Source organism: Hordeum vulgare, chromosome 3H (assembly GCF_904849725.1).
Source record: "Hordeum vulgare subsp. vulgare chromosome 3H, MorexV3_pseudomolecules_assembly, whole genome shotgun sequence".
Classification (NCBI taxonomy): Eukaryota; Viridiplantae; Streptophyta; class Magnoliopsida; order Poales; family Poaceae; genus Hordeum; species Hordeum vulgare.
Genome location: NC_058520.1, coordinates 572,719,552 through 572,730,707, shown reverse-complemented (window position 1 = coordinate 572,730,707; position 11,156 = coordinate 572,719,552). Strand labels below are relative to the sequence as shown.

Below are 11,156 nucleotides of genomic sequence, written 5' to 3'. Positions count from 1 at the left end.
CTGATTCTATGTTTATTTTTTCATTTTTTATTGATTTATACTGAAACGCTAAATGGGGCTTAGCACGCTATAGCTGCGTTATAGCATTTCATATCTTTTGGCCGAGCTGCCGCTAAGAGGCTTAGCGCGCTATTTAAAATTTTTTTGTCAATATTCAACCATTCGAAAGAAGAGTATTGTGGATGCAAAGGTATGTAGACTCGTAAATGTGTTTCTTCAAGTACATCCATTCAATTTCCCTGCAAAAAAGAGTGCATCCATCTTATTAGCTAGGAGTCCATACACAATCTTGTGTGCGTCAAAAGTTTGAGCTGTAGGTTCCATCATTAAAAATCAATACCTACCGAAATAGGGTTTCCCCTCGCTTTATATTATAAAGCATACCACCAATCCACAAGCTCAATGTTCACGGGCAACAACAACAAAAAAGTAAAATAGGCCTGGCTGGGGACACAACACAACAAACCCCAAAAGAAAGCAACTAACTAATCATGCTCCCGGAGTGGAGGAGGTAACGATGGCGCAAGGAAGATGGCGGTGGAGCGAAGTCCGGCGATGATGGTGTCAATACCTACAAATTTCGAAACATAATCAATTGCTTTTCCCATTGACCAGTTGCTTCATATTTTCTTCGCTGTTAATTTTGTCCACCGACCTTCTGTATTGTGTGTCACACACTTGAGACTCCTCTGATTGTTACATATGCATATTCTCTTTTACTTTGATTTATTTTACTATGATGACCTTTCCTTAAATACCAACTGGCGTGAAAGCTGATTAAATGTTTTTTTTCGGGGGAAAGTTGATTATATCTTATTTGGGATATTTTCATCTTACACACAAGTTCTTGTTTCTCTAATTTTCTAACTTTTACCTAAATACTGCTACCTACAACTTGTTTGTTCTCTAATCTTCTATGTTCTAACGTTTACCTAATTGTAGATAGCTACAGCTTTGATTTCAAGAATGACTACTCGAAGATGCATTACTTGATTCCTCTTCAGGAGCTACTGAAATCATCTTCTTTTCTAGTTGATGATAGTTGTGTCTTTGGTGTGGAGATATTAAAATTCGATGTATGTTCTCCTGAAAAGAAGGATGGTGTGGTTCAGAGGAAGGTTACCACAGTTCAGAATCTCTTTATCCAAAAGAAAGGGTTCATTAAAGGGACATACACTTGGACCATGTACAATTTCCTTGAACTGAGCTTGAAGCACTACGTCCGTTCTCCTACATTTGAAGTTGGCAGACTTAAATGGTATACAACTGGGTAGTTACATCACAAATGATTTATATTAACAGCATGCATGTGTTATCCAATATTTTAGCTTATATGTAGCCTTTAGCTTACTAGCACTTCAGGTATTCCAACCGGATATTTTAGCTTGATCTCTAAGATATTTACAAATATAGTAGCACATTCCAGTTTCAGAACAAAATGGGTTTTGCATGGCGTATGGAAAATACATAAACAAATTAGAAACAACTAGTCGTCAACCCGTGCATTCACACGGTCTAGTAAATTGAGAAAATTGACTTGCGGACTACAGAAATACAATATTAAAATGGTTATTACATTCTAATGGTACAATTTAACGAAAGATATTATCTTCATTTGCAAACAAATTGTAACATCACTCCCTTCTTTGTGGATGACAATCAACAACTTTGTCATTATTTAGAATTTGTTCATCTAAAAACCTGCACACAGACGACTATGGAAATATTGCTAAAATAAAAGTTATTTATTAACTCTTCTCAAAGATCATTCCTCAAATCCGAGCATTTGCATTGAGAAAAAAATATATTTTAAACAATACCAAGAAAGAAGTCTGGACTTTGATCTAGGTGAAAGCTTTATAATCTAGCAAGGCAGATACTACATAGATGTAATTGAGAAAATGACAATCATTTGAACTTTCTCAAACACCCATTTAGCCCCAGCTGAAGGCCCGACATTGTGTGCAGGTACCTAAAATCAGTCAGTGAACTATGACAATATGAAATACAAATGGAGAGCAGTGTGATTTCACCCACATACCTCATGCAAGCACATGGTTAAGAAAGCCAGTACACTGTTTTTGGGCCAGTCGCTCCGAGCCGATCTCTGATGAAGGTTCACCCGTGTGAGTTAAGGACCACAATCCACAAGGTTGTATGGACAAAACCCTGTGGTTTACTACCCCTCCATGCACACAGTTTAATCTGATACTCGCTTCGTAAACAAATATAAAAGTGTTTAAATGACTGTTTATTGATGTTAACGCTCTTATATTTCTTTACATAGGGACTATATATTAGCGATCGACTTAACCTTCTTGGATGAATGGAGTTAACAACTTATCATATATCATAGTGCCCTGAAACAACTTATAATAGCATATTTATATTAGAAACTTGTATGCTTGTACCAATAAAACACATCTTCATGAAGTAGTATCATGCCAAGACTAATAAGTTCATCACTTTTAAGGTTAACAGAGCAGCCAAATTACACTAAGCTACAGTTTTCATGAACCCTTCTCATGGCTAATTGCACTGGCCATATCACCACACAATTATTTTGAACCTTGCATAGCTGAAAATATATGATTCCCGTATCAATATATCTGAACAATCTATCAGCCCTACTTATATCATGAATCCTAATTATAACGACTTAAATTTGATCTTTATTTGCAAAGCGGAAGAAAAACAGCTTCCAATATCTAAATTAATCCGGTAACTGTTTGTAAAAAGAAAATAAGAAAGCAATAAAATTTGACATGTAAAAGAACACAAACTTTTGAAGATTAGTACTTATTTACTCTTCGTGAAGCTCACCTGATGGGCATAGTTCTGATATGACTTGATCTCCATGATCCCAAGATTATACGTGAGAACATTGGGGATTGAATTCTTGGAGAGCACACCACTATGAAAGGAGATGATATATAAAATCGATGATCCTTATCTCCGAGAGCTCACCAGATCCATGCCCAGACATACTTGCGGGAGAGAGAGAAAGCATGTATTTGATGGAAAGATTACACGTGAGAACAATGGGGATTGAATTCTCGGATAGCACAGCACAACGAAAGGACATGATATAGAGCACACCATATCCATGCCCCAACTTACTTACCGGGGAGAGAAATTCCATCCATGTGGCAAGATCGCCTTGTGTTTTTATAACCAAGAGATAAGAGACGATGGAATAGTAGATAGCTTGAGATGGAAATCATATCTCCTTGAACAGGCTTTATATGAAAGCAAACCTAATCGAGTAACAACAACGTAGGACCCATACGTATGATTGGACCACCATCACTTCGACAACAGCAGCGGCGCATGCACAATCCATGCAACGACATCACCATCTCACTGACAACGTTGGCGGCTCGGCGTGAATAAACCATGCGACGGCATCATCATCTCGTCGGCACTAGCGGCGGCATGGCATGTGCCTGCTGATTAATTTACCCATGAAGGAAAGGGCTGGGCGTGCACAACCACGATTGAAACCCTTCGTAACAATTGTGTTGGGCCATATAGAACATGGTTACTATTTCTACAAACTTAAGATGAAAGGACTGTGGGCCTTCTATTTTTCTTCAGCCGAATTAAGCAATATCAGCCAAAAGTTACATTTATTTAAAAAAAAAGTACATCGGTTAATCTAAACCATAATAACTTGGTCCCACCAGATAAACAACTCGTAATTTCTATTAATGTGAGAACTTGTTGGGAGTCTAGAATTAAAAAAAGGTACATCGGTTAATCTAAACCGTAATAACTTGGTCCCACCAGATAAACGGCTCATAATTTTTGATTAATTTAAGAATTTGTTGGGAGTCTAGAATTAGTACAGGTATAGATGTAGAGCTAAAATCTATGTTCGGTGTATAAAATTTCGAAAAGGTGTGATAGGTTCCGGGAGTCCCGACACCCACTTATCCTATCTGTTGAGTCTCGATGAGATTCGTGCTCTAGTCTGCTGTATCGCAGACAATTTGCAGGGGCAGCATGCTTCTACACGCCATTTGATAGAGCTGAAATCAGTCGCAGCACTAGGCATGCAGGTCACTGTGAGTCTATCGAAAGAGACAAGAAATAGGCATGTCACTGTACCAGTCAGATGAGAAAGAAAGTGTCATCTTCTTGTGCCTCTTCCATGCAAACGTGTGTCAGAGAGAGTATTAATGACAGCAAGAGAGGCAGCGGGGAAAAAAAGAAAAGTGAGGAGGGAGCAGTTTTAAGAGAGAGAAAGTTGTTCGTGTTAGATTTTTATAGGTTCATTTACTTTCGATTTGACTTTAGTGGTATCTTGACGCATCTAAGTTGGTTCATCCAATGATGGCTAGATCTTTACCTCATGGCATGATGAAGAGATAATCCACCTTCATCCTAGCAGTTAGAGTTGTATATATGAGATGGTGGTGTGAACTTTTCTGATGTTCTTATGTTCACAAGGAACGATTTCTAGGTATATTGTCTGTCATATTATATTATTTGAAAGTACTTCAATATTTGTCAGTTCATGAGTTCCGTCTGCATGTTGTTCCCTGCATGATTCCATTTTCATGGACTCGTGCATTCAAACATCTTCCTACAAGAGGTTAACTGCCATTTGATTCTTCTTCCTTTCGGTCCAATGGACCCAAAAAATCGAACTTGAAGTTTAGTTGGCAAGAAGTGTTGCATAGACATTTGCGCTTAATTTGAAGCATGGAGCCATGACAGGACTAGGCAGAATACATAATAAAAGATGATCTTGGTTGAATGATTAGAAGGACAGTGGTATCCCCAGCCGATCAGGTTTAAATTGTGGTGCTCGCATTTATTCCGAATTGATTTTAGGATTTCCAGCAATATTTCGTAAAATCTCAAGATAACATGCCGGCTCAGTCTCTTAAAAATGATCATATAGATATGATGTGCATGTGTGCGTTCATAGGAGTGAGTGTATGCGTGCATATATGAACGGTTGCATCTATACTGTGTTTAAAAAAATATATCTCTCAGCATATTTTAAGGTACATATATCTGGTATCTATTATCTACTTCCTCTGTACCGATTTATTTGTCGTTGGGAGATTGCCTCCGACCAGGTGAAAACATACTAAAGTACAAAAGTACCCCTAATTACCCCTAATAATTTGAAAACAGATCGTCATCTTCCTCGCTCCACCTCCGCGAGCGCTCGCCTCCTCTTCCTCCGCCCTCCACCTCTGCCAGTGCTCGCCTCCTCTGCCTCCGCCCTCTACCTCCTCTAGCTGCTCGTCCCCGTCGCTAGCAGCAGGCCCCTCCCTGTCATCCATCAGCACGACCCTCCGCGAGGCTCCTCCCCGTCATCCAGCTGCCCGTCCCCGTCGCCAGTCGCAGACCCCTCTTCCTCTGCCCTCCATCAGCAGGATCCTCCGCCAGGCTCCTCCCTGTCGTCCAGCTGCTCGTCCCCGTCGCCAGCAGCAGGACCCTGCTCCTCCGCCTTGACCAGAAAGACCCTCCACCTGGCAGCCTCTGCCCCAACTTGGTCCTCGCCTGCCCAGCCCAGGCAGGTACTCCTCGCCTCAAATTACTCCCTGAAATAGCACAAAATTGATTCAGTTTAACAGCACAAGATTGATTCAGTTTAACAGCGCGACAACAGAATTTGAGGAATCACTATAATTTGAAAACAAACAAATAACAGTCGTAGGTGCAGTGAAATTCAGGAGTTAACTGAAATTCAAGTGTATAAGGTGTATATGCTACAACAGGTCCAGTGTGCAGTCTTAACGTGCAAATAATTGTGCAGTCATTTTCCATCATTCTCCATCAGGCATTTGCTGCTTGTTTCTTCGGTTGGTGTCAATGATATGTTAATCTAGACCAACTTTAGAGGTAGAATACGAGACTGGAGGGATATCATCAGGCCCCGCCGCAAAGAAGGAGAAGGAGCAGCCCGCAACAGCAGCAACAGAGTAGTAGCTTCTCCTTACAGAAACACCAAAACCTTGACTATGCTTAGATGGAAACTTTTATTTTCAAAAATACCCGGAGTGTTGCCTATCCTGTAGCGATCTTTTTGTAGAGGTGCGCGTTAAGGATGGCTATGTATCGATCAGCTCTGAACATTCAGATTAGTATCACAGCAAACAACTGCACTCTTTACTTTTTTCTCCTGGTTCCAGACTCTGTGAGATGAATGAATACATTATGGTCTTAAACCAAAAGCTGAGAAGTTAACCGAATGTGATGACAGTGACGGTTCATACCTCGGTACTGTCTATTTTCCTACAGAGCCAGCCGTGTCAGGGCAGTAATGAGATTATAGAGCATAATGACAGCCACGGTTTATTTTAAGGTGTACATTTGTTAAAATCTTTTGATGCCTTTGAAGTAAAATAGGAGTACATTCTGAATCAAACACCTATAAGCTTGGTTGATTCATTTACATATTTTTCAGAGAAGTAATTACAACAATGATTTGCAGCAAGTACTGTAACGCTAAGAAATTCAGTCTTATCCCGGATGGTGCTGAGCAAGTACTGTAATGCTAAGAAATTATTTGCACACACAAGCAAGCAAAAGATTTAGGCTTATACCTGACGCAGGGAGCAAAAGCTGCACATGATTGCCGTCTAAATCAGGCACCAAATCATTTGAAGCATCCATTTAGTGAACATTCGGAGCAGCCATTTACTGAACACTGATTTAGTGTTTACTCACCTAACAACATAGAAAAAGCAAATCATATGACTTACTCAGGAAAAGTTCAGTATAATAAGCAAAACGTATGGCTTTTGTATCTGCACTTTTGTAAGGTTTAAGTTAATTAAAGGAAAAAAACCATTTCCATTTATCTTAATTATTAGAAAAAAAATCAGTTGATCTTAATTAACAGAAGAAAAAAATCAGTTAAAGCTAGCATTAAAACAGGGAAGATAATACTCCTACACTTTACTGAAAAAGAAGAGAGGAAAGGAGGACAGTGTTGCACTTGCCACAGAGAAGATAATAGCAAATCAACTCCTGAAATATTACTGAAACTACTCCTTATAATGTCTGTATTTGTGTCTTGGAAGGAGTATTGTGATGCATTTGAGTACTTAATCAAAGTGGAGTAGCAGGTAAACAAACGTTGATTAACTCTACCTGCATCTTTGTTTACCAAAACAAATGGCGATGACAGGAAAAAGGGAAAAAGAGACCTTTTTTACTTCAACCTGCATCTTTGCCTGCAGCTCGACGCCGACCTCCCGCCGCAGGGCCGTGACCTCGGCTGGCTCGACGCCGACCTCCCGCCGCAGGGCCGCGACCCCAGCTGGCTCAACGCCGACATCCCGCCGCAGGGCCGCGACCTTGGCCGGCTCTATGCTCCGGCGTCGTTGTTGCAACTGCATCTCCACCGCCAAACCCATCCCCACCCCCCCTCCACTACCGCCATCCTCCCGCCGTCCTGGCTCTTCTTTACCTCCTCGTCGGCGAGGAAGCACCAGGCCCTCCGGATCCAGCCACCCAATGGAAAGGCGGCGACAACGCAAGCGGCAGAGTGGGGCCGGAGACGAAGACGAGGAAGAGGGGGCGGCGATGCGGGCAAGGGAGAGGCGCCGGCGACGCATGCGAGGTAGAGGCGCCGACGATGCAGGCGAGGGAGGAGCGCTGGCTGGGGTGAGCTAGGGATTCGGCGGGGGCGAGCGAGCGAGTGACAGCGTGGGCAAGCGAGCGAGTGACGGAGCTAAGTGAGTGAGGGTAGTTTAGGAAACACAAAAATAATTTGTACGAGCCAAAATTTGCACTAAAATTCTGCAACGACAAATAAAACGGTACAGAGGGAGTATTATCTATTATCTATTATTGTCTATTACTACATATAAAAGAGCGAACATTTTCTTTCTTAAAGCCACACGGAAAATGTAAAGAGAAAAATTACCATCATTCAATTAATTAGTCCCACGCAATTAATTCTAACTGCCAAAATTAATCTAATCCGACATCAAATGTGTGCTTAGCAAGGGGGTGGCTATCTGACGCACGAACGCTAGAGCCAATGATTTTTGACAGCGTCAAACTTCCCTTTTTTGGTAAAAGTTTTGCGCACAGGGCCTCCCACACCGGTTGAAATCAAGGGGTGGAGAGATTAAGACGGCGCGTTTGAGCGCTCAGGCGCGTAGGAGTAAACTCCTTTTTTTTTTTTTTGAACTGGGCTGACCCCCTTTCCATTACATTATTACTAGAAGGAAATACATCAATTCAAGAAACATTCAAGGGACGGGAAAGAAAGATGCGAGTTCAATGCATCCGTCCGCCATCGAAACATAGGAGTAAACTCCTAAACACACACCGACAAAATGCTTAAGAGACCTGATGCTGAAAATTGAACAATTCATAATGGTCATATTTAAGTAGTACACCTAAAGTGTCTAGTGCATTCTACAAGTTTTCCGTATATATAAGGCACAAATCAAGCCTCCCTGTCATTTGTTTTAATTGCCGTGTGGACTCATCTTGATCGATTTGATTCATTTGGATTCCAAGGGATGCTAGTTGAATATGTCGGGTGTTGTGCTTCCTCAAACAAATTGGAATATGTTTTTGCAAGCCCAACAAGATCTAGGCTCAATTGGCATGTGTTTATGACGATGTGCATGACTTTGTTGGCCTTATACCATGCACGCCTACTGCAAAATCACTAGTTAGCGAGTACACCTTTCAACGAATACTCTCACGTCCATAAGTTGCAACAAGTGGCGCACTGCATGCGTACCATTTGTCGCAACCTGGGAGTTTTCTCTTTTTTTCGTAGATTCGTATTTTCAAAACGTTGTATCTCCTAAACCGTGCGTCCAAATCTCGAACCGTTTTCACCATTGGCTTTTGTTAGGAATAAGCAACTTGTATTCCCATGAGGCCATAGGCCAGTATATATACATGTACAGGTGGTGGACTATATGCAGGAAACCCCTTATGTATTGGGATAAATACAAAGGGTACATGACTTATATTATAACTCTAACACCCCCTCTCAAACTCATGGTGGATGAACAACACTGAGTTTGGAGAGATAAAAGCCATGTTGTGCTCTAGTCTGGGCCTTCATCAGGAAATTCGCCAACTGTAACTCAGAAGACACATACTGAAGAGCAATAACCTGATCCTGCACAGCAGCGCGCACATAGAAAGCATCAACGCCAATATGCTTGGTGAGCTCATGCTTCACAGGGTCGCGCACAATGCTAATAGCACATGTACTGTCAGATGAGAGTAGAGTCGGTGTAGTGACAGAAACACCAAAATCCTGAAGTAACCACCGTAACCAAGTCACCTCTGCCGTCAAGAGAGCCATCGCTCGCAACTCAGCCTCTGCACTCGAACGGGAAACTGTAATCTATTTCTTCGTCTTCCAGGCAATGAGATAACCACCAAGAAAAACACAGTAAGCAGAAAGTGAACAGCGATCTGAAGGATCACTAGCCCACGTAGCATCCGAATAGGCCTGAAGCTGTAAAGAACTGGAGCGAGGAAAGAATAGACGGTTAGAGATCGTGCCCTGAAGATATCGGAGAACATGGAGGAGATGACTATAGTGAACCGATGTGGGAGCAGAGACGAACTGACTCAGAATATGAACCGGATAAGAGATATCCGGACGAGTGATAGCCAGGTAAACAAGACTGCCAACAAGATGACGATAACATGTCGGGTCAGGCAGGGGATCACCATAAGTAGCACAGAGGTGAACATTGAGCTCCAAAGAAGTCTCAACAATGCGCTCATCAGTAAGAGCAGCACGAGCAAGAAGATCCTGGATATACTTTTCCTGGGATATAAAGAAGCCATCAGAGGTAGAAGAAACTTCAATCCCAAGAAAGTAGCCAAGAGGTCCAAGATTAGACATAAGGAACTGCTCACTAAGACGGGCCTTAACAAAGGCAATATACTCGGGGTCATCCCCAGTGATGACCATATCATCAACATAGAGAAGAAGAAGAGTCCGACCACGAGGAGAAAGGTGAATAAACAATGCTGGATCATGAACACTGGGTGAAAAACCAGCGGCAGTCACCACAGAGGCAAAACGCTCAAACCAGGCGCGGGGGGCTTGCTTAAGGCCATAGAGAGAGCGACGAAGACGACATACCATGCCATCGGGAACAGAATACCCAGGTGGTGGCTGCATGTACACCTCCTCACGCAGCTCACCATTAAGAAAAGCATTCTTAACATCAAGCTGAGAGATAGACCAGTGACGTGTAGAGGCCACGGCAAGAAGTGTACGAATAGTGGTCATATGAGCCACATGAGCAAAAGTCTCGTCATAATCACGACCATGCTCCTGCTAAAAACCACGAGCCACAAGAGGAGCTTTGTGACGCTCAAGAGAACCATCAGAGCGAGTCTTAACCTTGTAGACCCACTTACAAGTGATGGGACGGACTCCGGGAAGAGGGGAAACAAGATCCCACGTACCAGTGCGTTCAAGAGCAGCAATCTCCTCTGCCATTGCAAACTATCATTCAGGATGAACAACAACCTGATGATAAGTAGTCGGCTCAAGAACAGCAGCACCAGCGGTGGAAAATCCAAAGCGATCAACAGGCGGACGAGGACGAGAACGCAAACCATAAGTAGGTTGAAATGAGGATGACGACACATCCACAGAGGCATCCACAGAACGTGAACGACGAGTGTAACACTGAGGAAAAGATGAAACAATGGAAGGAGGAATTGCCAAGGTAGAATCGGGGAGTAACGACGAAGAAGTCACCGGAGAGGAAGGTGTAGAATCCGGTGACATGCTAGACGAGGAGACCGTGGAAGATGGTGGCGACAAATCGACTAGAGGTGGAGAAGTAGAGTGAGCGGAACGAATAGGCAAAGGCTCGACACGTGTGATAGGCGTGTCAGGAAAAGTGAGAAAAGAGACATCCTCCACTGAAAAGGTCGAGGAAGATGGGCGTGGGTAGAAGGGACGAGACTCATCAAAAGTCACATCCGGAGAGATACGCATCCGACGACCGATAGGATCCCAACAACGATAGCTCTTATGCTCATCACTATAGCCTAAGAAGACACACTCAACAGACCGAGCGGTCAGTTTGGTGCGTTCAAGGGGGGCAAGAAGAACATAGCAAACACAATCAAACAAGCGAAGCATCGAATAATCAGGAGAACGATCAAAAAGATGCTCGAAA

General features: G+C 42.6%; 1 long non-coding RNA gene across 1 annotated transcript; it reads right to left on the bottom strand.

Annotated features, from left to right (window-relative positions):
* Nucleotides 1-341: 341 nt before the first annotated feature.
* LOC123440695 lies at nucleotides 342-1,265 on the bottom strand. The gene is made up of 2 exons (XR_006630345.1): nucleotides 1,176-1,265; nucleotides 342-1,086 (listed from the first exon to the last, which is right to left on the bottom strand). It is a non-coding gene; the product is annotated as an uncharacterized LOC123440695 (long non-coding RNA).
* Nucleotides 1,266-11,156: the final 9,891 nt, after the last annotated feature.